The following is a 26,108-nucleotide window of genomic DNA, read 5'->3' on the forward strand; positions in this document are numbered from 1 at the left end:
AAATTAGCAAGGCACGTACCACTGATTAGGGTGCTGATTCTTATGGAAGCTTTCACTTGAACCGGAAGATTTCCGCATGTTAGTATCGGATTGCCACAATTCACCTTGCTGAAAGACGTGGTTTATCAGGAGGTCGGACAAGATTCTTTTGAACGTAGCCTGTAGACTGCTTCTAGTCTCAATTATTCCCATATAACAAGACTAGCCATATACATAGTTGGTTCGAAATAAGTTAAAATATCACTAATTGACCTTAAGGGGATAATCGTGATTTAAATATTCGTAAATCAGAAGAGATGTGAAAGTTAAGCGGTAAAATAAATCCGATAATTCCGGAATAAAGAGATTTATATGCAACCTAATGATAGCAATAAAACTCTTTATGTAACATTTTCAAAGCTAAAATTAACAGTTATCTTCTTGAAGAGGGTTTACGGCAACATAGAATATTACAAATCCAATTATTATAAGTAGTACCTCTGACAGCCCTGCATTTCACATCACCATCGCCCTTCATCCTGACAAGTGGGCAATTCACTTACCCACAATGACTTTTCAGGCGTTCCAGTGACATCAATATCTCAGTTTGGGTTTGGGATCATGCTTCGGTGAACCTTGACTATCACCATCAGCAGCTATTAGAGAATCAGAACTTATTTCTGTATTAGATAATGTGGGTAACTATAGCTTTTCGTCTATAGAAGTCGGAGAGTGTATGGTATTATCGCAGGAAATATTTGATACATAAAACTTAGATTGTCAGTATTTAGGAGCAACTTTTAAAATAATCAGTTACTGTAAATGTGCTACAGATTAGTCGAGAAAACCCGACAGCCATAGTCGAGTGGTCTGCGGCATTAGGCTGTGGATCCTTTTACTGTAAATGTCTTGCATTCAAATCCCGCTTCAAATGAACGTAAGCCCGATGGTAGGAACCAAAGGACTGTCGTGCCAAGAATTTAATTTGTTTTAATTATCATAAATGCCTTCTTTATTATTAAATTTTATCCAATATTTTCTTTTCAACCAGTTTGCGAAACTCAGAGCTAGCTACTTGTTTTCTTTTTAATTCATATTCATAGTTAGCACAGCTAATCACTAAGGAAAAACAATCATTTCAATAAAATTTGCCTCGCGTCTTTCAGCTTTCAGTTATTTTCAGCTTTTTTTTTTTTTTTTTTTTTTTTTTTTAAGAAAAAAAGCTGAATGGCGTTTTATCACTTTCCCCTCGCTTTCCCTATTTTTTTTTCTAGTTTTACCTATGTTTCTTTGCACGGATATTGTGCCTATATGCACGTGCTTAATGTGTTCGTTTACAAAAGCGGGCCATTTCCCTGCCACTATAGAAAGTAGAGTGCCCTGTATCAGAGAAATATTAATTGACGTATGTAAGTGAATATATCTGTGATGAAGTCATAATTTCTCAGTTTTTGCATCGCTTATAGTTTCCTCATCCTCATTAATCTCTTCACCCCCGCTTCCTGAATTCCAGTTCTGGTATTCTTTCTTGAGCAAGGCCTATGTAATGGGAGACTGATGTCTCATGTAAGCTTCTTAACTATATCATCAGCAATAAAGAAAGTAGGGTTTAATTTGCACTAATTTTAGAACATTACGTTAATTAAATAATAATAATAATACGGAGTGAGCTCAGGATACTTGTTAGGATTCTTGCTTCGCAATTGGATTATACCGAGTTCGAATTCGGAGACCAGCTATCCTGACTGAGGATTTTCCAGGGTTGTTCCTCAGTTATACTGGGCAAATGCTAGGTTAGTACCTTGATCTAAGGCTATGGAGACCTTCCTTCCATTCCTTTCCCAATGTTTTCATCTGTTGATTATTACAGTGTAAAGTGGCCTCTGAGGATGTATATGGTAGCTTATAGTAAATAAACAATAACGACTTAATATATCTTCACGAAACGTGTGGGTTAATTTAACTATAGCCTTACAGTCACAATAGATAGCTAAAGTTTTAATATTAATTTCCTGACTTTTAAATACTATTTTCATATTGTTTCAGCTTTCAATTATCTCATGTATGTTCCACCGAGAATTGAACGTGAGATCACATGAACAAATGCGAATATGTTAAATATTTTTGAACACTAATATACAAAACACAAAACGCTTCAATGATACGATGCATGGATATGTTTTGGTTACGTCCTGCAATGTATGATTAAAGAAACCTGGAGGGTGAAGAAGAAATAACAGAAATCTCTTTTATATTTACTCCTACAACAAACTCCTGACCTCAGAAGGGCAAGCCATAAGTTAGGTAATAAAGTCGTACAACGAACACTTTTATTAATACTAATAATACTACACAACCATATCGCTCTCCTGAAATTCTCGTGTGTATGTTTAAAGATCTACTGTTGTTCCACGCCAACCAGTCTATATTTTTTGTTGTACCTTCGAAGTGAAAGATTTGTTGATGGTTGGACTCTAGTGAGTCAGAAACTACTATTAATAAAGAGTTTGTTTTGTCCAGTATTCCTGCGATTAGAAGGGTCTTATTTAAAAGATATTTCATTTGTATATGAGAAAATAAGAAAGTTTATATAAGAAAGTAAATATTGCAAGGTTAAAATAACATAAAGAACAAAGGTAGCACAAACGTGTTATGGAAACATTTAAAAGCACAGCATCCTACTATATTAGTGAATCCGAAAAAAGTTTTGACGAATTTTAGATATTCAATATTATCATCACAATTTCAGATGTAGGTTTGGATACGAATCAATATCTGAGATTCGGATCCAGATCCGAGATCCGAATTTCGGATCTAGATCCGAGATCCGAGTTTCGGATCCAGATCCGAGATCCGGACCCAGATCCGAGATCCGAGATCCGGACCCAGATCCGAGATCCGAGATCCGGACCCAGATCCGAGATCCGAGTTCCGGATCCAGATCCGAGATTCGAATTTCGGATCCAGATCCGAGATCCGGACCCAGATCCGAGATCCGAATTTCGGATCCGGATCCGAGATCCGGATCTGAGATTCGGATCCGAGATCCGGATCTGAGTTTCGGATCCGAGATCCGGATCTAGGTCCGGATCCGGCAAGATCGGGATCCGGATCTCACTGGATCCGGGATATCCGGATCCGAAAATTTTTGGCCATCCCTAGTGAGTAGTAGCGATCTTCAACCGTCACACATTGATTTATCCCCATGCAATTTAGGCACGACGGTTGGAGGTTGTTAATATGTATATAATATAATAGTAAATAGAATAGTACTAGCAGTGCTCCCCCGAAATGCTAAGTGTGCCCCCCCGGAACACTTTTTCTGAAAGAACGACTGCTCGTAGGGAGCTGGTATTTCACTAGTAGTCCATGAGCCAGACCCCTAAAATCTGGTCAACGGTACCAACCGGTGGGGCAAAATCCCCCAATACTTTTTGAACAGATACGTGGTCCAGTATGTCAAAACTGCTTGGTGGTCTTTGGTCTGGCACAGCTTTATGCCAAATATGACGTCATCAATATGGCCGCCTACTGATTTCATTTTAAACGATTATAATTACACTATCGTTCAAGGTAGAAACTTAATTCTTGCTTTATTTCCAAGCATATATTCCAGGCCTACATTTTAACAAAAAAACTTTTCTAATCATTGCCACCATATTGAAATATAGTGCCTAAAAATGGAGAAATGTCATCGTCACGCATTCAATCGCATCCTTTAATGACGAACTATGAAACAGCTATACTTACACAAAAACACCATGAAATAAACAAGGTTGTGCATTTCAAGAACTTTCGAACGACACCTGAATCATAACTGTATCTTTACAAATACCAGAAATAATTCATTTTATGCACTGCTAGATGTAGGTTTTAAGAATTTATATATCAGAAATATTACCGTTGTCACCATATGGCTCATGAATTTTATTATACGATATGAATGAAACTTTGTGATATTGACTTCGGCAGAAATATGTAGTTATCATTTGTGCATTTGTAGATCTACAATTGCAATCTGCCTTAAAATTAAAAGAAATTAAGCAAACATGCATACGTAGTAAAATTTTCTAAGCGATTATGAATTGATTATGTAACAGTAAATGACGTAATTACTTACATACTGAAGGTACAAAATATAATTTACAAGGCAGTATTGAACAGTATTTATATGAATAAACATAAACTCTATACTTTCTGTCACACACAACTCATAGATACACAGGGGCGGATCCAGGGGGGCGATCGCTCCCCCCCAGAAGAGGAAACTTTTTTAAAATTTTATATATAAATAAAACCCATTCTAGAGTTTGGAGCTCTTAAAAGTAGCTCTAAGTATAAGTATTACAACCAACCGCCCCCCAGAATTCCGCCCCTGTACATACAGTACATACAGATGGTGATCAGAAAAATGGAAACACGTCAGATGTATGGGTTGGCAGTGGTGTCGTGGCGCCGGCAGTGCCGGACCGCTGGTGGTGGTGTGTTAGGTCGATCTTCATACTACGTCAGGCGCAGTGGAACAGCAATGTCCAGTGGCTGCAACAGACGGAGGTAGTGTAAAATGAGAGACCTCTCACATTTTCAAAGAGAGCAAATTGTTGGTGCGCGGTTATGTGGAGTGAGTGTGACGGCAGTGGCTACTGTGTTAGGTGTGTCGCGTGGGACAGTGTCGAAAGTGATGACGGCCTACACAACACACGGGAAAACCACATCGGGGAAGCGGAACAGTGGGCGGAAGAAAATCATGAGTGACAGATCACGCCGGGTATTAAAGCGCATTATCACGCAGAACCGTCGTGCCACTGCGAAGCAAGTGACGGAGGAACTCAATCAGCACCTCCCCCACCCTGTTTCGACAATCACAGTCCGCCGCGAATTACATGACATGAACTTACGGGGTCGTGTTGCATGGGCCAAACCGCTCATCAGGGACCATAACGCTTTCGCACGCTGCAAATGGTGGCGCGACCATGCAACTTGGACCGTTGAGGACTGGAAACGTGTGATATGGTTGGATGAGTCATCCTTCAGCCTATTCCCACCCACGGGCCGTGTTTATGTGTGGATAACGCCCAAAGAAGCTTATGATCTGCAGTGTCTCCGCCCAACTGTGAAACATGGCGGCGGCTCGGTGATGCTGTGGGCCGCCGTATCATGGTTTTCATTGGGTCCTGTGGTCACACTTAGCGGACGAATCACTGCCAACGATTTTAGGAGACCACTTGCAATTTTAGGAGACCACTTGCATCCTATGGTCCGGATGTTGTTCCCGGACAATGACGCCATCTTCCAGGATGATAATGCACCCATTCACACATCTGGCGTTGTTGCAGCGTGGTTTCAGGAACATCGGGATGATATTCAACACATTCCCTGGCCCGCCCAATCACCAGATCTCAACATAATTGAACATCTGTGGTCCGTCTTGGAAACACGACTCCGGCGACGATTTCCACCTCCATCCTCTCTCACAGAATTGGCCGATGCCCTGCACGAGGAATGGTGTAAAATTCCACTTGCTACCATTCACGACCTCTATGCCTCCATCCCACGTCGCATCAAGACTGTTCTGAAGGCAAAAGGTGGCCCGACACCATATTAATCTGGTAAGTTGCAATTTCGTTCAGGTGTTTCCATTTTTCTGATCACCATCTGTATATTGGCCTACTTACACTGACAAAGTACATAAATATTTCATTGCAAGTTATATGTTGTGTTGTAAAGTACTATTTTTCAGCTATATTTCTATCTTTTGTCATAAACTTGTTTATTTATTACTCTTACACACAAAATACTTTATATGATGATATACCCACACAAACCAAAATATTTTAATAATGTTAAAAAAAATAACAGTATTGAAATCATCTTTAAAATATAAGGGAAAACTTTTTGTATCTAATTTACTATGCTTCGTAACTATTATATGAACGTTAGTATACCTGGTTTTATACCCTATTTTACAAATTATACTAAGGATATACAAGGGTGGGCTGATAAGTTCTCGGCCCAACCCAGGACTGGAGCTGCAGGCATGAAAGTGTGAGGCTATTCAACATAGTCCTCTCGAATGTCAACAACACACTTGGCACTTCGATGCTGCAACTTCTGTAACCCCTCCAAAAAAAATGCTCAAGGTCTGCAAAAAACTGTTCCGCAGCTGTTATCACCTCTTCATCACTGTGAAATTTCTGTCCTTTCAGTGCTGTTTTCAGTTTTGGAAACAGATAATAATCAGAAGGGGCAAGATCTGGTGAATAAGGTAAGTGGTCAATGCACTGAAACCCTAGGTCCCTCAGAAAATCCATTGTTCTGCCAGCCTTGTGGACGGAAACATTGTCCTGCAAGAACAAGACACCTCGTGTCAACTTTCCCCGGCGCTTTTCTTTAATAGCGTCCTTTACCTTAGCCAGCAGACTGCAGTAATACTCTGCAGTTATGGTTTGGCCCTTTGGAAGATAGTCTGAAAGCAAAACATCATCCTTATCCCAGAATATTGAGGCAAGCACCTTCCCTGCGGACTTGTGTGCTTTGAATTTTTTGGGCCTTGGAGATCCTGAGTGGCGCCACTCGCATGACTGCTGTTTGGTTTCCGGATCAAAATAATGCAACCACGTTTCATCCTGTGTAACAAACCGATTCAAAAAATCGTCCTTGGAGTTCGCAAAATGCCGTAAAATCACCTGCGATGATCTCACGTGTTCGCGCTTCTGATCCGCGTTCAAACATTTCGGAATCCATTTCGCAGAAAGCTTGCGCATGTCCAACTGATCATGAATTATTGAACCAACACGTTCTTTGAATATGTACACTTTGTCAGCTATCTCCTGAAGTGAAATCCGTATGTTGCTCAATATCAGGTCATGAATCTGGTGCACTTTTTCCGGAGTTGACACTGACACTGGCCTGCCACACCTGTCACCATCTTCTGTTGAAAATTCACCAAGCTTGAAGTTCGCACATCATTTCTTCACAGTGGAGTATGAAGGGCACTGTCAACCCAATGTGTCTAGCACGCAACCATGGATTTCCTTGGGCGACTTCTGTTGCAGGAAGAAGAACTTCATTACACCTCGCAACTTCTCTTTGGTGAATTTGACATCTGGCTCCGCCATGGTTCATTGAATTACCTTTAAAATAAAAACCGTTCATGATAGAATCGTGAAATTTTGTACGTAAACATATAAAAGATCAACATTTCACATTTCATTTCAATGTACATCAGGGTAGTACATTCGGAAGGGATCGGGCCGAGAAGTTATCAGCCGACCCTCGTATATGCTATTATACGAAATTTTATCTACACATCTTTCTTTTTCATTTGGTATGGCTTCTAAGTGAACTTTTGATGCACCACTCTATCATGTTACATGTCTTCATCAATGTCCTCATCTGTGTTTTCCTGAATGTAAAGATTATCCTCTTTGAGCACGTTACTACATGTCTGAAGTTTACAGGCAGGTGCGCATTTCAGGTTGTTGCTAATACACTGACAACTAGGAGACCTTCACTTTTTGATACATTTGTACGTCAGAAACTAAAAAAATGCATCTAGAGCTGGAGGACCTTCCATGCATTCAATTTATAGCTGGTCATCTTCGAATAGCCATCCATGGCCATCTGGGCTGGGAAAGTTGGGATGCTTTTTGAGACTTCTCTTCCAGATAGCTGTCTGATAATTAGTTCTTTTCACGTGAAGGTACAGTGTATCTGCACATGGTGGCAATTGCTCAGATTCGATATAACCTTTTTTCAATCTGAACAATTGGTACAGGGGCTTACTGACGTTGGTGATAGGTGAATTCTGTGCATACACCCTATATGTAAATTCCTGAAACTTCTGAAAGAGTTCTAGTGTAAGGTGACATTTTTCACCAAGAGCTACCATTGCTTTTTGAAGTTCATTATCAGTATTTATCAATTTAAGGCCTCCAATCTTCCCATGGTCACTAAATGCACTGACTGAATCACAACCAGTTAATAAATGGAAACCAACAAGATTTCTGCATACATCTTTTCCCAATGAGGAGGGAACCCGTTTTACATCAATGTACTTTTCTCTGTTTTAGTGCCATACTTTATGAATGCATTACAAATATGTTCACTAAAGAAAAGGGTGAGATCAAGAACATTTATATCATCAGAAACAATGATCACAGATAGGTGATCAACACTTGCATGTTTTGCATGCAGAAGGTTCTTCCTGAGACGTATGAAAATCTTCACAAATCATACTTCCTTTACCAGTTAGTCTTATGCATTCGTCTTTCAACGTGACAAAAACCTGTTTATCATCAAGTTTCTGGAGATTTTCAGTTTTTAACACAAAACTCGATGAGTGCTGTTTTACTTGCAGAACAAGCAAGTAACCTTTTCCACTGTTTGATATTTTGATTAAACATTATGTTTTTGTACAACAAACCAGAGGTGGACCCATGATTAATCTTCTCTGCATTCTTTATGAATTTATCGTCGTATACATCGAATACAACGTCAATCCTGTCGCTGTCTGATCCAGCTAGCAAGGCTGCTGCAAATATACTCTTTGATACTTCTTCAAAAGTCTTTTGCTCTCCGTGAATCCTGTGAACAAGATACGTCCCAGCAATTACAGGCTGACGGTTTCGGTTTGTTTTCTGCAGCAGATACTTTTTTCTCAGGATATCTGCGAAGAGTAGCCTTGTTTGTTTTCTTCATGGTTCCATCACAATTATCCAAAGCCTATAGAAGTGATCCTAATGGATGTTGTAGAACTAAGCTCATGTCCAGTTTTCTCTTTCGAGCTAGTAAGATCATATGGCCAAATAGCTTGTTATCATCTCTCAAAACAATTTCCTTATTCTAAATGCTCAACTTCTTGGACGTTTGCATCCAAATAGCTTGTTATCATCTCTCAAAACAATTTCCTTATTCTAAATGCTCAACTTCTTGGACGTTTGCATATCACTGAAAATCTTAAGTCTTAAAGATTTGAAATTTGGTGAATACCGCATTGGGTTTCATTCTGTCTTGTTTAACATTGATAAAAGCAATTGTCCCTTTCTCTTTGGCATTGAGATCTTTTCCAATTTCGGTAGTAGCAACTATGCCGGTCAATAATGTCAACAAGTCTTCTGAACCATCAAAAGGATTTCTCTAACGCATGCAAGACCAAGACCAACACCAAGACCAGGAATCCCGATGCAAGACCAAGACCAAGACCAAGGGATGCAAGACCAAGACCAAGACTCTTGCCCAAGAGTCTTGCACAAGTACAGGTCAGTGGCAGAGCGTTCACCTCTGGTGCTGGAGTGCCTGGTTCGATCCCAGTTGGCATGTGAGCTTTTTTGGTGGATAAAGACCGTGTGTGTAGGTTTTCTCGGGATTTTACCGTTTCCTCCTACTTTCTTCATTCCACCATTTCATTCATTTCTCATCATCACCATCTCCCTTATCCTCGGTGTATAATAGTGGCACGTAAAACTAGATATTATATCATTTCAAAACATATTAGTGGTGTTTATCTCCCAAAACTAAAGAGAAATGTAGTATTGAACATCGGTAATTCCGTACACCATAGGTGCCGACTACATGGGTATGGCCTTGGCTCCAAGGTTCAAGCATCAGTTAAAGATTTTTAATGTGTGCTCAAAAAATTAATATCGAAATAATATTTTCATGACATTGACAAAAACTTAGTGTATGCGATCGCAAGTTTGATTTTCATGGGCGAGTGCTTACACGTTGAATAATTGTTTAGCAATATAACTTTTAGCCTTCTCAGGTATATGGCACACGAGAATTGAGCGACATAACATTATACAACAATAAATAATCCATATTCACATGTGAGTGATTTTGTACCATTATTTCAAATAACTTGGAGTTTGATGCTGTGTTTTTGTATTTGTAATATAGGCCAAAAGTATTTGTATAAATTGAGATTACACAAAAGACATGGACAGTTGAGTCGTTTTCACTTTTCACTCAAATTATTCTAAAATATTAAGAGGTTTGATTATAATCATTATTACTTTATTTTTTCTCTCTTTTTTGACCAATATTGCTAACATATCATCATCATAGCTATTATGTCATTATTGGCAGGTCACTTGCAACTCAGAAGCTTCGATGTACGGTGGTCCTCAGCTAGTTTCTTTGTCTTGACGTAGCAATTTTCTGTTTTAATACCTTCCTTCAACTACAGTCTCCTTTGCTCCCTCCCTCTCTTTCCTTCCACCACACCCTCTAACATGTTCCTCATAATAAAGTTCCTCCTCAGCCAATGTCCCAACCAGTTCCTTTTCCTTTTCTTAATTACATCTAAAATTCTTCTCTTCTCCCCTACTGCTACTATTTCTAACACCTCATTCGTTTTCCGTTCAAGCCAGCTAATTCTCTCCTTTTTCCGAAAACGTCCAATATATTTTTCATCGCTTTTGCGTAATGTCCATGTTTTTGTTCCATAGAGTACATATTGGAATCAGTAAAATTAAATCTCAATATTTAATTGGAAGTTTGTTCAATACAAAGATTAGCTAATCTTGGTTGAAAATAAAAATTATCTCACGCCTTTAGAGTGTAAAAATAATTTAGCGATTCATGCTATTTCAGTAATCTGTGCCGTCTTGATTTTCTTTCATGTGTCTTAGGGGTGGCCTCCCCAATTTTTGGGAATCAGTAGAGTATTGAATATATTTTAAAAAAATATAAAAAGATTACGAAACGTTGTATTTTATCTTATAAGTAGTGAAGCGTGGGGACCCATTGAAAAAAAATAAAGGTTATCCCCTATGTTGTGCACTATCATCATACTTACACGAAGGTAAAGTATTACATTTAGAAACATACATTGTATTTCCGTTACTATTGGCATATTGTAGAAGTTATCCAGAGTAAAATTTATCTATGAAAAGCATAAGATTTCCTAAAAGCAAGACTTGCAAGATTCTTGCAGCAAGACCAAGACCAAGACCAGCCGGATCTTGATCTTGGTCTTGCATTTGCTCATCACTAATACCGTGAGCTAGACAACCTCTTGGTGTCCTCCTAGTGAGGGTGAACCAAGTGATGATTTTTGTACATGGTGTTGTTATATGAGATTGTTCTAATTCTAGGTTCTAATTTGGGGTGTAACTTAAAAAAGAGTTTTAATAGAGTTAATTTTCAATGTGAATTTATGTGTTTGTGAATGAATTATCTTATGCACTTGGTAAGCCTAGCACAAACAGATTTCTCTGACACATACCTGGAATGTTCTGATAAGGATGAAGCTTCCATTTTCATGCTATTGATTACTGCTCAGCTCCGACCCTGACGTGGTTTTAGTTGCTGGCGAATTATTATCTCGGAGACAGAGTACTGATGACTAGTATTCCTTTACTAGTCATGCCGAACACCCATCGTTTCGGCGATGTTAAACTTGAAAGGAGTCGTTATGTCCATGATGACGATAGATAGAGATACTGATCCAACTCCATGAACTACCTAAACTGCCTCAACTCCCAGATTTGTCGGAACTCTCCTTTCTTGAAATTACCTAACCTTTTATATCCGGATCTTGATAATCTAACAGCTCGTGGACGTGACGTAAAGCCACGTGTAGTAATAAAAGTATTCCGAGTCCGGGTTCCAGAAGTTCCAAAACAAATTTCGGAATTTAGATAGAAAGAAGTATGCCTGTGCTAGCTTTTCGTAATGAGTTCAATTATGTAAGAAAAGCTGTCATAAGTGCATAAGACAAATTCACAGACATGATTGTATAACAATTACATCGTGATCTAATTCTTCAGATACAATTGTTTACAAATGAACTTATTTTCGTATTTTCTTATTTCATGATCTAAAAATGAGAATCAGATTTAACTTGAAAATAAAATCTGAGATTGGTATTGTCACATATCCGGGCTTAAATCTTGTGTTGCTACGCAAGATAGAAATAAAATCTAAGCTTGAATGCAAGAAAGAAAACCTGAAACATAAATAATAAAATATTGAAAGTTAATATCTGAACAATAAAATAATTTGAACTTAAATTCTGAATATGTAAATAAAAATAATGTTCCATTTCGTAGCAAATAAGAAATGCTCCTAAACCAAAAATTAAATGTTTGAAAGTTCTGTGAAAATTATCAGTCTTGGGAAGTAACGTAACGCAAGTAACGTGTTACGTTTTAAGTAACGTTTTCTAGTAACACGTTACATTTTTTCCAAAGTAACTGTAACTGTAATACGTTACAATTTTTTAAGTAACGTATCTAGCTTGCGTTACTTTTCTCGCGTTACATTTCGGATGAGTTACTACAATATATGTATATTTTTTTCAGAAACAAATGTTTCTTTCCTGTAAGTGAATTTCTCAGAATGAAACACTCGAGCATGAACTACGTACGTCAGTGACCGACAATCACCGACACACAGAGAAACAGGTAAGTTCGTAGTGCTACTTGCTGCTTTTGGAAGGTGAGGACAGCCTTAGGGAAATCACATGTACTGATTGCAAGCACCTGGAAGATTTTGTCGTAGATTTTGACAGCTCCAAATCAATGAATACATTCAGTCAGTGAATTAGGAGTGCAATGATACCGGTAGTCTATTTTACTTTGATTGGTGTTGTTTTTATGAAGATGGAGAACGAAAATATTTTACTGTTCGAACATTTGAAAGAATATATTTTTTTTCCTAAGAGCTGAGGATGATGGTGGACAGAATTTAAAAGTAAAGTGTCTGAAGTGTCCCGGCGGAAAATATTTATCAACAACTAGGATGCCATAATTAACGATATACAGTAACGGGTTAATATGAATAAATTGTGTTCTGATGAGCAGGTCTACTTTATTACTAGAAAATAGTTTACTGATGGTATGTAATATTGGAGTTCTTTCAGATCAGTTTGCTTATCCTAGAGTCCCGTTGATTATAGAGTTTGAAACTAGCTTTAGAAAGCATGTATCGAGTTTAGAGTTACTGGTAAGTTTTGATTCACCCCCAGTTCATGTGTTCTTATTTTATTAGTTCTAGTGTATTTTTTCTCTATATTCTGTATTTTTAATTTTACATAACAACATTGTTATTATTATATAAATAGTTTAGCAGAATAATGATAAGCAACCATTTTTCTAACGCATAGGGATGAGCACGAGTCAAGCTAAAACTCGGTTCGACTCGAATTCAAGTAGAGTTTCGAGTCCATTCGAGTTTAATAAATGGCTCGTTCGTTTTAACTCGTCTTGAAATCATGGCCTGATTACACTGGAAAACGAAAGCCATGAGAAATGTAAGCTAAACATTAATATGGAATACTTTTAGTGTTGTTCACGAGGGGACACTGCTCGCATCTCGTCTCGTCTCGATAGCGAGACCACAAGATATTTTTATAACAAGCTCAGCTCGGCTCAGCTCAACTGAGAAGATGGCTCGAGCCGGCTCGATTGGGGTGAAGCATCGGCTCGAGCTGGCTTGGTAGTGATGAAACATTTGCTTGGTTCAGCTCAACTGAGCCGAGTCGATTGGGTGAGCTGTTGGCTCGGCTCACTTCTCGGTTCGGGTCGATAGTGAATGAGCTGTAAGCCGAGCTGCTCGAGTCGTTGACAATTCTAAACCCAGGCCGAGCAGTTTTGAAGATATACGGCCAATGCCCTATAACTTTTAACAGTGTTTGGCTCGAGCCCGAATACTCTACCTAGACCCTCAACACAAATTCAGAAGCTCGTGAACAATGTCCTTGACTCCTAGACTTCACGACTACCGAGGTTGGCAATCAACTAGTTTTTTAGTATTCAAATACAAACCGCCTATCTTTCATGTTTATATACAGTGTTGTTATAATTAATAATAATAATAATAATAATAATAATAATAATAATAATAATAATAATAATAATAATAATAATGTGGCGGGCCGGCGGTATACGTTTGCTTAGACCGGCACCCACACAAGAGAGTTTTGTAATTTACTAAAATACCTCTAATTAGTTAACTAAAGTTTTTGCAAAACATCAACTATAACTTGAGCGGCAAAGTTATACTGGAAACAGGAACTTAGCTAATAAAACAGTTTGAAGAATTTTAGTATTACACGGTAGCGTTGGCCTGGGCCAAGACTTAACTTTTAGTGGAAACAATGGAATTGTTATTTTGATTAAGGTTTGATAACCAAACAATTTTTGGGATATTTTTTGAAACAAAACTCGACAAATATGTTTTTTGCAGTAAACCTGCAGTTTATTGGCTTTAAGTAAATTACAAGAACCAGAGCCGGGGCGATAGTGTAAGTACTTTGTATATTTATAAAAGAGTTTAACTTATGTGGCGGTGTTTTAATAGATAGTAAAAAATAATTTACTAAATAACTTTACTGTAAGAGCACTGTTACAAATAAAATAAAACTGCATTAGACTGGGAGGGCACGAATCAGTCCTAGTGGGTAGGTAGGTAAGAGGTATACTATTTGATTTATTGGTTTGCGAACAGACATCAAATAGGGTAGGTTACCAGAGGTTAGGAACAGGTTACCGTTTGATTTACTGGTCTGCGAACAGACATCAAACAGGGTAGGTGTAAAGGTTACCGTTTGATTTACCGGTCTGCGAATAGACATTAAACAGGGTGTAACTATTTGATTACCCGTGCGTTTAGGCCAGCTAAGCAATAAACTTAGAGTCTGTTAAAACACACATCAAATAGGGGTGTGACAGAACTTTAGCCGTTAACTTCCTAAGCTTGCCAGCAGTTTCTGGAGCGAGTCCGGGCTGAAGCGAAATTTGCGGAAGTAGATTGCCAAGTTTGGAAGGAGGTAACTTTAGCCGTTAGTTTTTTAAGCAGACCAGCAATTATGGGAGAACCCTGGCTGAACCGTCTTGCTTTTAGAAACAGATTGCCAAGTTACCGTGAGGATTAGGTAGGGTAGTATTTTGACCGTTAGTTTCCTAAGCCGACCAGCAATTATGGGAGAACCCTAGCTGAGCCATCGAGCTTTCAGAAACAGATTGCCAAGTATTGGGTAAACCAAGAGATTGAGGTAGGTAACCAAGAGAGTGAGTAGGCAGGCCTCCGTAGAGGCAGAGAGGTTGGAAGGCAGAGGGATGGACAACTAGAGACCTTTTTTGTGATAAGTTTTTGAACTGAGACGTACCTAACGAATTGCGTACTCCTCGTAGTTTGCACGTCTCTGAGGAATTTAGGAGAGAGACGTTGTCCGACGAGAGAGCCCAAAACGTGTTTTTAAGGGCCTCGGTCGGGGGTGCAACCGGCACCAATTTACGGTCTGTGTGCGAAATAGTAACGTGTGCAAACGTTGCACCAGGACCGTAAGGTTAGAGGTTGAGCATGCGTGGAGATGTAAAAAGTACCTAGGGCGGAGCCCGAGGGGGACCCGTATTCTGAAAAGAAAGATTATTGGCTTTGCACACGGTTTCGGGTGCATAAGAGCTTGAAAGGGTTTTACTTTGAGGGGTGGAGATACTAGCTATTGGAACAAGCCATGCCATTAATATTTAGATTGGCTAGAACAAGGTGCCTTGGGCGGAGCCAGGCAAAAGATAAGATTTTGTGTGTGCGCATGCGTGTGCGTGTGATGTGTAGTCCTTGAGTTTAGGTGTGTGAGCCCCTTTCTCTGGAAGAATGATGTTACATCTAGATTTACAGAGAATTGTATAAATAGTATTTTAAACTATAAAACATATATTAAACATGAAAGATTTCAAGTAATAAACTTGAAAGGTTTTATACATAATGAACTCAAGACCCTTCGACAGTTTATCCACTTGTTGGGACCAGACATGCATATATATTTAATGTTTTGAAGAACGAAAAAGAATCTTATTTTTAGAAGCAAAAATGACATTTAATAGATACACAAAACTATATGGGTTTTCTTAACAGTATTTTACTACTACTAATAATAATAATTTAACTTGTTAAAAGACTACATAAATATAGAAAAAGAACCAAGCTTCTTTATTGAACCAGAAGGGGAGAATGTTTATTTTAACTGCTGTTGACCTACAGGTCAGAAAGGGGGAACTCGGTGGCGAGACGTGAAGGCAGACAGGATGTCTGGTTTCCAGCTAGGAAAAAAAGAACACTCAACACGAATTTGTATTTTAAAAGAAGTAAATGAAATACGAATTCTGTTGCAGTTTTAAAAATGTAAAAAAAAGAAATAATTATTCGCAAAAAATAGTTTGCGAATTTGCGGCCCACTACAGTCCTTCCTCCTAGGGAAAGAAAAATTTTAACTGTAAGGCAAAAATTTTTTGTACTAACTACAATCAAAATTTGAAAAGAGAAAAAAAAATTTAAAAATTCAATTTTAACGATATTTTAATAGACCTAGTAACTTTTTGATTGAGGTGAGGTGAATCATCATCTTGTGATTCCTCGTTAAAAGTTATTTTACCAGAAGCAGCTCGATAAGTAGCATTAAGAGCTGGACTATTTGATTGTACACCTGCAATGATTGTTGGCTTAAAACATATGGTTTTGATACAGTTTGAATTATACCATTTATTTTTATGTTTACAACAATTAAACTTAAAACTACAATACACACAAAGAAATATTAGAATAGTAAACATGATTATATAAGTAAAAATAGAATTAGAAAATACATGATTACTTTGTCTTATCTGCCATTTTTGTTCATTAATTAATTTTTTAACATCCTTAACACGATGGGTGGCATATTGTAAATTTGTAACTGTGTATGATATGATTTAACGGCAAGGTAAATTTCATATTTTTAATATTGATTTTTGAGTTTGAGAATATACAACAATCAATGCTATTGTTTAGTAGTGGAAGCAAATTTTTATTTGTACTGTTACTTACATATATTTCTTGAGAACTGATTAAGGAATTTGGACCATAAGCTTTACAGTTTTTATTTAAAGTTAATTTTTCAGTTTTATGAATTAAAACAGTTTTTGACACATTATTTTCACAAACTATTGTTAATTTTTTTGGGAATGGCGAAGTAAATAGCCATTCATTATTATTTAATGAAATCCATAAAATATTTTTTTAATTTTACTATACGTTTGTTACAATTTGCTGGAATTGATTTAACAAAATCAATAAGTTTTACTTTACAGTTTTTGTTACTATGTGTAGGTTTTAGCGGAAATGTTTGTTTGCAAACCCTTGAAAATGAAGTTAATTCCTTACAAGTATTAAACATATGTTTATTAATCTTACCATAATATTGCTTTGATACTTTAATAATCAAATACGGATTTTGAGGCTGTATAAAGAAATACTTATTGTCTTTAAGCTCAGTTGGAAATGGAATTAATTTATACATATTAAATCTTAAACCATCAGTTAAAGGTAAACTAATAACATAACTAAGAATTTTTTGATTGATAAAAATAATGGACCAAGATAATTTTAATAATGTATAACATGGAATTTCATAAATGTTTGACTACAAGTATTGATTACGTTTAATAGACAACACAGTGTTATGAATAGTTTTTAAAAGACTATTTGATAATAATTAACATATGAAATAACATCTGATTTAATTATCGTAAATAATTAAATAAGAGTCATTGATAATTAACATTTGAAATACCAAAATGAGAATTTTTAGATTTTAAGCAACCAAATTAAATTTATGAATTAAATATTCCTTTTTGGTTTTTCACCATGTATATATTTTTTTTATTTTGCTTAACCTTGTGGAGTTTTCGGGTGATTACACTAAATTAAAGTTTTCGATGAGAATACCCAAAACATATAACCAAAAGTTTTTTTTAAAATATATAATTAAGCAAGCAGATAAGGAGAGAGGATGTTTTATGATGGCTGCGAACAAAAACGGAAACTATATTACCTATTAATAAAGTTTACTAATATTATTTACTAATAATACAACTTTAACCTATTAGCATGAACTACAAATGTTTTTCTTTTATTAGCAATAGTACAATTAACACCTTTAACTTTAACTACTTTGTATGGACCGATCCACTGTGAACCCAATTTTTTTCGATCGTCCTCTTTTAACAGATTTATTTTTAAGTAACACTTGATCGCCTACTTTAAACAATTGTTTTTTATGAGAGGCGGTCTTATCATATTGTTCTTTGTTTTTAATTTTAGCTTGTTTTAGTTTTGATTTAGCTAACTTGTAACTGTTTTGAAGCTTCTGCTTTAGGGTTTTGATGTAATCATCATACGCGTAATTAATGTTGGTAGTTTGTTTTTGTAATATACCAGGGATGTTAGCCATCCGGCCAAACATTAACTCGTGTGGAGTATAGTTAGTTACTGAATGTGGAGTTGTATTGTAAGCAAAAGCAGCGTATGGCAACCAGACGTTTCAGTTCAGTTGGTTTTTAGACACATAATGCCTTAGATACTCAGCAAGAGATTTATGAATTTTTTAACGAAGTTAGTTTGAGGGTGGAATGCATTAGTATGTAGTTTTTTAATTTGGAACATGCGACACATTTTCTTAAAGGTATTGCTCATAAAATTAGTACCTTGATTGGTTAAAATGGTTTGAGGTATACCGAAAACACAAACAAATTTTGTCACAAATGCTTTAGCTACGGTTTCTGCATTTTGTTGCTGTAGGGGAATGGTCACTAAATATTTTGATAATTCATCTTGGCATGTTAAGATGTATTTGTTTCCGAGAGAACTCTCAGGAAACGGCCCTACAAGATCTAAAGCGCATTTTTCAAATACTACATCAGGAGTGGTGGTCAAAACCATAGGAAGTTTGACATTAGGTTGGGTGAGTTTGTTCTTTTGACACGACTCACATTTTTTTATGTATTTTTTGACATCGGTGTTTAGTTTTTTTTGAAGATTTCGGATCGATATTGTTTAATTCTAAATACGATTTGATTTTAGCTATAGTTCGATGAATACCTTGGTGTCTACCGGCAGGAAGATTGTGAAACTCTTTTAGAATTTTACTCTTTGTTTTTTTGTCAAGGGTAGAAGGTTGACCTTCTGGATCGGGGTTTAAATATGCAATGCGATTCAATGCATCAGCATTGGCATTACGGACACCTGCTTTATAAACAATCTTATAATTATATTCTTTTAGCTTAATTTTTTATTTTAAAAGTCTACTACTAGGATCTTTTACACTAAACACCCAAAGCAAAGGTTTATGATTAGTTACAAAGGTTGTTTTCTTTTCAAAGATGTATGGGCGGAATAGTTTGGCAGCCCAAACTATCGCAAGTAATTTACGTTTGGTTGTGGAGTAATTTTTTTTAGCATTATTAAGTGTACGACTAGCGTAAGCGATTGGTTTGTTTTGGCCAATTTGACCCTGAGACAAGATAGCTTCAATTGCGACTTCTGAGGCGTCACAGGTAATAATAAAGGGACGGCTCATGTTAGGATATTGAAGGAGAGGTGGTGATGTTAATTTTTTTTAAAGCTTGGAACGCTAGTTCTTGTTTAGTTTTCCACTTGAATGGAACATTTTTCTTTAACAAAAGAGTGAGAGGTTTGGTTATATTGCTATAGCCTTTAATAAATTTACGGTAATAAGAACTTAATTTTAAAAATCCACGCAATTGCTTGACATTTTTCGGATGCGGAAAATGTAACACTTTTTTAATTAAACGAGGGTCTGGCTTCAGACCTTGATTTGTTATTTAATGTTTTAAATATGTTACTTCTTTTTTAAGAAATTTACACTTATTAGGCTGAAGTTTGAGGTTGTAGGTTTGAAACCTATCAAATACAAGTTTTAATTTTGATATATTTTTTTTAAGTTTCTACTATAGATACAATAATTGTTTAAATACGAAAAACACTTTAATCCTTGCAATTTGGATAGAGCAATATTTATCATTCTTTGAAATGTTGCGGGGGCACCGCATAATCCAAAGCTCATGCGATTATACGCGTAATGACCATATGGTATACTGAAGACGGTCTTACTACGGTCTTCAGGTTTAATTTTAATTTGTTGGTACGAACTGGCTAAATCCAAGGTCGTAAAGTACTTTGACTGCCCTAACTGATCTAGTATTTCTGTAATATTCGGTAAAGGAAAGCTATTTCCAATAGTAATTTGATTAAGCCTACGAAAATTTAAACATATACGAATTTTAGGTTTGCCTGATGCATCCATTTTTTTTGGCGCTATTAATATTGGAAAATTCCAAGGACTCTTGCTTGGGGAAATTATACCTTTATTTAACATTTTATTGATTTGATTTTGTATTTTTGCCTTATGTACCTCGGGAATACGGTACGGTTTCTGAGTCACGACTGTACCTCGTTTGTCGGGATGAATGGGGATGCTATGTTTAATCACATCAGTATAGGAGAGTTTGTCTCCCTCTAAATAAAATAAATCATGATATTTTTTACAATGCGACAGTATTAACGCTTTTTCTTTTGGATTTAAATGGTTTAATTGCAAGTTTTGCCTAAGTAATTCTAAACGTGATTTTAACCCTTTAGTTTGCTCAATGCATAAACACTATGAGATTTTGTCATATCAAGAAGTGGTTCAAAATTTAAGGAGATTGGAGGAATTTGTACGTCTACTTCATTTTTAGTTAAATTCAAAATACTAGTAACACATTTGTTATCGGATGCTTTAACTATAGCGTCTGGCAGGAATACACCGTTTGCCAAAGTACGTTTGGACAAAAATCCTATTTCATTATTTTTAGTTTTAACTTTAATTAGCTTTTTAGTACGTGTTGGGATTTTTACTTTAGTTTCTACATTAATTTTTAATTTAGCTTGTCCGTCATACGAAATTGCACAATGATGTTCAAGAAGAAAATCTTTGCCTATTATACCGGCTACATTAGGAGGTAATAAATCACTACGCATTACATGAAAAGTATGAGTTACTTTATTCTTGCTTATTTTTAATCTAAGATTTAATGTACCTAAAGTATGGGCATGAAAATTATTGAATCCATGCACTGGAGTGGAGTTACATCTATGTATCTTTTTTAACATTGACTCACGTAAAGGGCTATACTTAATAAGCGATAGATCTGAGCCTGAATTTAATAACATTTTGTAATTCTTATTTAAATTTATTATTTGCACTTTAATTTTACCCTTTTTATCGATTATACTCTTAGTGGAACATTTGCATAATTGGGCGTAACGTCCAATTGTATTAGACTTAACAGAATTTTGATTAGGTTTCTGAGGTGGGGACACCTTCGTACAATTATTACTCGTTTGTTCAGTGGAACAAAGGAAAATCTTTTTAATATTATCATTTTGATTTTTATTACTATTAACACGTTTTTCTAATTTAACTTTTGAGGAGTTGTCTTTTGATAAATAACATAAAGACTTATTTTTGCTATAAGATTTTGGCTTGGTGCTGTGGTCAGCACGGCATTTTTTTTTAATTTACAATCATTGGTGTCAACGACGGGATGACGACGCTTTGAGACATTATTCGGTTTTGGTCGCGGAGAAAGTTTGCGCGGTGTACGGCGCTGGGGATACACATACACTGGGCGAAGCGGCGAAGGACTACGCGCTGAGCGATGCTGAGTGCGACGCGGAGAATGACTATGCGACCGGCGACGCGGAGAATGAGTACACGCTGGGCGATGACGCTGAGGATGGCGCGGAGAAGGATCTCGCGCTGGGCGACGCTGAATGCGACGCGCGGAACGGCTCCGCGTTTTGCGGCAACGAGAACTACGCGGAGAAGGACTGCGCGTTTGGCGGTGATGAGAACAACGCGGAGAACTTGTGTTCTTTTGGGTACAAACATGGATACGCTTCTTCGCACAAGTATGGTTACGCTTTGCACGACAATGATAGGAGTGTGTACAACGTAAAACACAACAAGAATTGGAATCCTTAAATTTGTTACTATTTTCACTACAATGTTTATCATGCGGTTTTTCATGCGAGTTTACTGAATGATCGCAATTTTCTAAACAATGAATCTTTTTCTTAAAATTTTTTCTATCCTTACGGGAATGAGAAGAGTTATGAGAATCTCTAGATTTACTTTTAGAATGCTTTTTTTGGGAAAATTTCCTATTTCCTTTCTTCTTTGGATTATGGTTATGATTTGAAGAATTTGCCCTATCTTTATTTTTAGAATTTAATGGCTTTCGTCTCTGAGACAATATGTGCGATTCTTCAACTAGAGCGAAATCTACTAATTGAGCGAAACTATTATCTTTAGTACTTTTACTACGAATTACTGTTTGAATGCGGGGATCGCTAATTCCCTGGACAAAATATGCTTTTGTCAAATGATCAATAAGTGAATGAGCACCAGCTCTTTCAGTTTCACTACATATTTTTGAAGCAGCAGCTTTCAGATCAGCTCGAATTGTATCTAACTTGCTAGCCCATGAGCTAATACCCTCATTTTTGCCTTGCCTGGCAGAAAACAATAAACAAGCATAATAATCAATAGATCTATGTGTAGCATAATTCTCTTCTAAAATTGTCTTGACTGCTTCCCAAGTATCTACGTTAATTCTAACTAAAATACGATTTCTAGGTTTTCCTAAAATTTTTGACTTAATAAACTTCAATAATACAGGCTTATCACGGGGGTTAACTAACCCTTAAGCAATTTCACAACTATCAATAAATTGCCTCAACTTAGAACGATCTCCTGTAAATGGTTTTGCAATAACTTGAATTGCCTGAGAAACTTTAACATATTTTGGCTGTACGTTACTTCCGTCAGCTTCTGCCATGATTAAAAATTTAAATTACGTTCCTACGTTGAAACAACAAATTAAATAAATGAATGAACCTCTTAGATTTGCGAAAACTCGAAGGTTTGAGCAATAATGGTTTCTGAGAGGAATTTTTCACTTAACCTAACTAAATCTAAATTCACGATGAGTTTATTCACCTGTGAGTTTAATCACGAGGGAAAAATGCCTAATTTTAACACTAAAATGCACTGCACTTATTTAAACACTAATGAACTGAAATCACTAATGTGCGTTTGGCGTCACGATACAGTGAGCAGGATGTTTTGCTGATTGATGGCCAGTCAAACAACAAAAGCGTCCTTTTCTCTTTTTCGCTTCCGCCAAGGAGGATGGAATGAAAGTTAAACAGATGGGAAAAACTTTCAGCACACAATAAATATCACACATGCAAAATGCACATGCACAAAACACAGTTCACTTAAATAACTTAAACTGGTATCAAAGTTTACGATGTTATGATTATTTCTGATATCCTAAGGCTGTGCAAAAAGTTCACGATATCCTAGGTTGTTTAAGATATCCTAGGTTGTTTAACATATCCTAGATTGTTCAAGTTATCCCACAAAGCTGACACCAAATTATGTGGCGGGCCGGCGGTATGCGTTTGCTTAGACCGGCACCCACACAAGAGAGTTTTGTAATTTACTAAAATACTTCTAATTAGTTAACCAAAGTTTTTGCAAAACATCAACTATAACTTGAGCGGCAAAGTTATACTGGAAACAGGAACTTAGCTAATAAAACAGTTTGAAGAATTTTAGTATTACACGGTAGCGTTGGCCTGGGCCAAGACTTAACTTTTAGTGGAAACAATGGAATTGTTATTTTGATTAAGGTTTGATAACCAAACAATTTTTTGGGATATTTTTTGAAACAAAACTCGACAAATATGTTTTTTGCAGTAAGCCTGCAGTTTATTGGCTTTAAGTAAATTACAAAAACCAGAGCCGGGGCGATAGTGTAAGTACTTTGTATGTTTATAAAAGAGTTTAACTTATGTGGCGGTGTTTTAATAGATAGTAAAAAAATAATTTACTAAATAACTTTACTGTAAGAGCACTGTTACAAATAAAACAAAACTGCATTAGACTGGGAGGGCACGAATCAGTCCTAGTGGGTAGGTAGGTAAGAGGTATACTATTTGATTTATCGGTCTGCGAACAGACATCAAATAGGGTAGGTTACCAGAGGTTAGGAACAGGTTACCGTTTGATTTACTGGTCTGCGAACAGACATCAAACAGGGTAGGTGTAAAGGTTACCGTTTGATCTACCGGTCTGCTAAGCAGACATCAAACAAAGTTGGTTACCAGGAGGAATTAAGGTTACCGTTTAATTTACCGGTCTGCGAACAGACATCAAACAAGGAAGGTGTAAGGGTTTACCGTTTGATCTACCGGTCTGCGAATAGACATCAAACAGGGTGTAACTATTTGATTACCCGTGCGTTTAGGCCAGCTAAGCAATAAACTTAGAGTCTGTTAAAACACACATCAAATAGGGGTGTGACAGAACTTTAGCCGTCAACTTCCTAAGCTTGCCAGCACTACAATAATAATAATAATAATAATAATAATAATAATAATAATAATAAAAGTTGTAGTAGTAGTAGTGTCATTGATAATAATTATATTGTCTATGTAATATACTTGAATATGAGTATAATGAATGTACTCGAAACTACACACCGAATTTGGCTCAACTCGACTCGAAACTCGACCCCAATTCGAGTCGAGTTGGAAGAAATTTTTCAAAGATGTCTGTTTCTAGTTGAATCGAGTTTCAAAGAGAACTCGCTCGTGCCCAATTACATTATATGAAAATGTTCATATATCAAGTAAAAATTTGTCCTTGCATTTACATAAAGCGACTCAGAACGTGCAATAATAATAATAATAATAATAATAGCGGTAGTAATAGTAGTACGGAAAATTGAAGTAATATTTTTTTACACATATTTAAAGTTTCGGACCTAAAAGAAACGCGTTACTTTCGAAGTAAAATAACAGTTACTTTTTTTGGGGCAAGTAACCAGGCCCGTGCTGGGATACTAATGAGGGCGGTGGACAAGTCTACTAAAAGGGCGCCAAAACAAACGGGAATATATGGGTGCCATTTTATATGAAAATCACCACCACATTTGTTTTAGTATTAACGTAAATAGCTAAGTTGTGAAAACCTTGAATCCAAATCCTCGTTACTAGAGAAAAACTTTTTAGCTCCTGTTAACAGCATTTCTGTCAGATAAAAAGAAGATAAATATATCAACAACTTAATGTAGCTCTTGCCTATGGACATCCATAAAATGCAGTATTACGATCCCAACAAACTTCATGTATTTAGTATTATCTGCATTTACTTCTAAGCCCATATCCCTGCAAGCGTTAATTAAGATATCTGCATTCCTTTGTATTGTTCTAACATCCACTATAAGATTTACATAATCAGAATACGCCATAACCTGGTAAATACAATTCAGCTCTACGACCTGATTGCTATCTTTGATTTTTCTTATAGTGTTCTCCAAAACAAAGATAATAATAATGGCGACAACGCATCTCCTTGTTTTAGGCCATTCTCAACGGGAAAGCTCGTGGACGGGAATTTCTCTATTCGAACTTTACTTTGGGATTCATTTAAACATATCTTAATTAATCTAACTTTTTCGGCATTAAAAAATCTGTAAACATGTTGTTCAATGTTTCCCTCCTATCCGAGTCTAAAGTCAATAACTGATGTGCCAGGATATTGTATTCCCATTTCTTTTCAAGTAGTAGTCGAATGGTAAATATCTGGTCCATAATTGATCGATTTTACCTAAATCCGCTCTGATAATCTCCTATAATTTCATCTGTGTATGGAGTCAATCTTTCTAATAGAATGTTTAAGAGGATTTATTTAATGTTGACGAAGAGAAATGCCTCAATAATGATCACAATCAATTTTGTTGCTTTTCTTCTGAACTGGAACAATGGTTGATTCTTTTCACTTTTGTGGTAATTCCTCCTTGTTCCAGATAAGGAGAATTAGTTAGTGTATCTTGCTGTACAATTTTTCCCTTTCAGCTAAAATTAAGTCAGCCAAAATTTCGTCTACACCCGGATAGATGTGTTTCTTTAGTTTTCTAGTAGCGATTTATATTTCTGTCTGGTTAGGTTCTGGAATATACGACTATGCTGTGTGCATTTCACTTTCTCCACGCCCATTAGTTTTTGGCTATGTGTTAAGCAAATCGTCAAAGAAATCTGTCCATCTATTTAAGATGCTATCTGTATCAGTGCGAACTGCTCCTTTAGGTTTCTTTAATATATAAGCACGAAGTTGATAGCCTTTCTTAAGTTCGTTGATGCATTTATACATGTCCCGAATGTTTTTGTTTTCACTATTATCTTCAAGTTAATTAATTTTAACTTTCAAAAGTCGCGTTTCTTTGTTCTAA

General features: G+C 36.5%; 1 long non-coding RNA gene across 1 annotated transcript in view; it reads left to right on the forward strand.

The window, feature by feature from the left end:
- LOC145678430 (uncharacterized) overlaps window positions 1-26,108 on the forward strand; it is a 183,239-nt gene that overhangs the window by 18,494 nt on the left and 138,637 nt on the right. The window contains exon 2 of the long non-coding RNA XR_014130391.1: window positions 12,288-12,389. This is a non-coding gene — a long non-coding RNA (uncharacterized LOC145678430). The remainder of the gene's footprint in view (window positions 1-12,287; window positions 12,390-26,108) is intronic.

This window comes from Thermobia domestica, chromosome 2, assembly GCF_964235325.1.
Source record: "Thermobia domestica chromosome 2, izTheDome1.hap1.1, whole genome shotgun sequence".
In the NCBI taxonomy this organism is placed as follows: domain Eukaryota; kingdom Metazoa; phylum Arthropoda; class Insecta; order Zygentoma; family Lepismatidae; genus Thermobia; species Thermobia domestica.